The sequence below is a fragment of the Mchenga conophoros genome, linkage group LG10 (assembly GCF_057382185.1).
Source record: "Mchenga conophoros isolate Kocher_MC1m ecotype Shallow Benthic linkage group LG10, M_conophoros_male_GT1.1, whole genome shotgun sequence".
NCBI lineage: Eukaryota > Metazoa > Chordata > Actinopteri > Cichliformes > Cichlidae > Mchenga > Mchenga conophoros.
In genome coordinates, this window is record NC_140535.1 from 7,502,540 (window position 1) to 7,506,593 (window position 4,054).

Below are 4,054 nucleotides of genomic sequence, written 5' to 3' on the forward strand. Positions count from 1 at the left end.
TCACTGGTAGGGAAATGGTCTTATTTGAGTAGAACCCTCTGACTTGTAGACCTGAGAGCTTGCGACAGGACACAACTGTGTTTCTTGAAGACATGGTAGTGAGCTTTAGCTGAGTCGATTCACCTTTGATATGCAGAGCTTGTGCCGTTTCTTCAAGAATAAAGGCCGTATCGCTCTGTGTATCAAGGAGCGTGTACACAAGAATTTCATGCTCTGGCTCACCTTTGGTTGACACCCATACTGGAATAATGGAAGATGTGTGAGTGTCGTGAACATTCTGTTAGAAGTTGCTTCACTTGTTGTTCGTGTGACACTGTTGTCTTGTGAGACATCTGCGTTCATTTGTCTTGTCCTGTCACTGTTCTTGTGTGGATTTCTCCTTTTTCTGTCTTCCTTCGTGCGATTGTCATGAAAACATGTTGGATGTCTTTTATTGCATGTGTCACAGGTTTCTCTCCCTTCGCAATCTTTGGAGCGATGACCAGAGTTCAGACAGCCAAAACATAACTTCTTGTCTTGAACAAACTTTAGTCTCTCAACAATGCTCTCATTTATGAACCTTCTACACTTAAGTAGGCTGTGACCCGACCTTTCACAGTACACACAACTAGCACTAACAGTCCTTTCATTTGAGTTAGTTGCTAGCACCTTTGCTCCATTGCCTCTGCAATTGCAATTTTGGCTTCTCGTGAGATGAAATCTACAAATTGGCTGAAGCATGGAAAGGTGTGAGTCTCTTCTTGCACTTCTGTAACCTTTCTGTTCCACCTTGAAGTAAGCCAATCTGGAAGTTTTGCGAGCATTTTTTGGTTTTCATTGCAGTCATTGAGCACTTCAAGCCCCTTCATTTGCGACATGGCTGTCTTACAGCAGCAAAGGAAGTCAGCAAATGCTTGAAGTTCCATACTGCCTTTAGAGCTTGCGTGCGTCAAGTTTGTCTCTGAAGGCCTTTGCTACGAGGAAGGGATTGCCATACCTCTCTTCGAGAACTGTCCATGCTGCATAGTATGCAGACTCTGTGCCAAGCGGGAAGTAGCCTTCTATTGCCTTCCTTGCAGGTTCACTTACATATTTCCTCAGATAATAAGTCTTCTCTTCAGTTGGTATATTTTTCCTGTCAATCAGAGTCTGAAAGGAAATTTTCCAATCATTATATCTGATAGGGTCGCCACTGAATATTGTTGGCTCTGGTACCGGAAGACGACTTGCATTAAGAGACACTGCAAATGCTTTGACCAGATCTTCTGTGTTCACCTCTCGGTGCGGTGTCACATTTCGTGGCGAGGAACACCGTTTCATATGCTGGTCATTGTTTTCAGACTTGACTTCATTTTTCTTATCAGATCTGTGGTGAAGTAGGTTGTATATTTCTTCATCTGAACATTCACTTTGTTCATACACCCGCTGTCGAGCCTTTGCTGCATTCAGCTTTTTTACAGTCTCAAGTCGCTCTACTTCTCTGCGCTTAGCTTCTAGAGCCTTTTGTCTTTGTGCTATTTCTGCTTCTTGCCTTTCAATTTCCTTCATATGGATTTCTTGTTCAAGCAGAACTTGGAGAGCAGCCTCATTTGCTGCAACTTCAGCAGCTGCATCTTGTCTTTTAGCTGAGAGCCGGCTGGAGTGTCTAGAGGAAACCCTCGAATGCGAAGAGAGCTTAGTGTGGTGTGACTTAACACTCATCCTGTCTGAGGCTTCTAACTTAGGCATAGACTCAGTCTCCTTCCATTTTTCATCCCTTTGACTTTTCACATCTGAGGCTACGGATTTAGATGAAGACTCAGTGTCCTTCCAAAGTTCTTCATCTCTTTGAACCTCCGCACTACTTGGGCTTGGACACTTTCTTACAGATTCGATAATTGTCTTTGTCATGGCTTCACACGTATCCATCCTTCGTCTTGTGTCACTATCTGGAGATTCAATACGTCTCAAGTCATCATAGGCTGCATTCACATCCTTAGAAGCACTCAAAACCTTGGAAACATGTTCTTGTAGCAGATCCTTTCAGCATTGACCATCTATAGCTCCTTTGGCATCCTTAATGACAACCTTCCACTTCTCATAGCGCACACTGAAACGATATGCAGCCTTCTTTATGTGCTCACCGTACAGTTCTTTGCCCTTTTCTGTCAATGTACGGACTCGTTGGCTCTGTCGTGCTCTTTGTGAGGTAGTAGAAACATCATCAGCTGTGCCTTCAACTGCTTGTAGTTGCTCATCTGCAGAGAGTTGTTCCACATCACCCTTTTCACTGACTTCTGGATTAGCCTCAAACTCTGCCATTGTTGGAGGGGTTTGGGTTTTTTTGTGTATCTTACTTAGCCTTAATGTAAAGGTGCAGCAGCTTAAATTTGATTTGGTAGTTGAGGAGCAAATGAATATTAATCTACGTTTACTGTTACAACTTTAAAGCACAGTAATTACTATTACTCCTTAACATCACTTAACATGTATACTTAAGTCACATTACATATCTTGTCCAAGCCAGTAATACTGTTTCTTACAGCAACTGCTGAAGCCCACCATATGCACAATGCACAGGTTACTCATCACAACATTAACTTAACACTGTATGAATATCAGTCACTTAAACAGCAGAAATGTAAACAATGAGAAATAAAGAAAAAAGAAGAAATATTCCAGTCCTTTGTTCCTTTATAAAAGGAAACTTATCTTAATTAATTTTACAGTCCATTTTTTTCTTTTTATTTCTCTTTCTTGAGGATAATTATATTGAGTCCTTCAACTGAGGAAACACTTATTTTCGGGGCACCTGACTTTCCTGCGGGGCTGCGTCCGTCATCTACCCGTGCAGAGCGGAGTTCTCACTGTAGCACCCTCAAGGATTGACGTACGCACGATGTAGTTATAAAACAGGGTTTATTCTGGTCTTGGCAACCCGTGAGAACTGCTCACGGACAAAACAATAAAACAAAAACATCACATCAAAATGTGCTCTTGTAATAAGTGCCAATCAATCAAAAATCCTTAATTACAGAAAATAAACATTTAAAATACACAAACCTCGTGAGCTGACATCCAGGAGGTGCTTAATAGTCCTTTATGGCCTTATTGCCTTATCTTCCATCTTCTTTGTCAATTATTTCCACTCTTTAAACAATATTTTCTCCATGTGTGGAGCTAACTGTCAGTTGCAGCATGCAGACACCATGTGCGCTAGCAAAAAAAGGTGGCTGGGTGGAGACCCAAACAGCAAAGCTGTACCCTACACAGTTCACCACCAGAGGGCGTAAAGGAACAAAATCCAGACATACAGCTTAACAAATATCAAATGCAACAAACATCAAATGCAACAAACATCAAATGCAAAAGACCGTTACACTTTGTTTCGTGTGAGTTCCCCATTCAAATGCATGTAATAGTCAGAAACGCACTGTCTTGACGAAATAAAGCCCTTTTGTACAACTTCATATAAATAGCTGTAACTTTTGATAGGCGACTCAGACTCACATATTTATGGCTTTAGCTTTCTTATACAATTCAATATCCCCGTGCTGGGCAAACAGTTTTTGCAGCAGTTTGAGCTAAGATTTTCAAGTTATTCACATAATGAAAACCTATACTTTGTTTCGGGCGAGTTCCCCATTCAAATGCATGTAACAGTGAGAAACGCACTGTCTTGGAGAAAGAAAGCGTTTTTGTACAACTTCATAGAAATAGCTGTAACTTTTGATAGAAGACTCGGATACACATGTTTATGGCTTTATCTTATAGAACTCAAGGTCCCCGTGCTGGGCAAACAGGTTTTGCAGCTGTTTGAGCTAAGATTTCCAAGTTATTCACATAATGAAAACATATACTTTGTTTCGGTCGAGTTCCCCATTCAAATGCATGTAACAGTGAGAAACGCACTGTCTTGGCGAAAGAAAGCGTTTTTGTACAACTTCATATAAATAGCTGTAACTCTTGATAGAAGACTCAGACAAACATGTTTATGGCTTTATCTTATAGAACTCAAGGTCTCCGTGCTGGGAAAACAGGTTTTGCAGCTGTTTGAGCTAAGATTTCCAAGTTATTCACATAATGAAAACATATA

General features: G+C 41.0%; 1 pseudogene; it reads right to left on the reverse strand.

The window, feature by feature from the left end:
* Positions 1-1,150: 1,150 nt before the first annotated feature.
* LOC146565310 (uncharacterized) lies at positions 1,151-2,280 on the reverse strand (annotated as a pseudogene).
* Between the last annotated feature and the right edge of the window lie 1,774 nt (positions 2,281-4,054).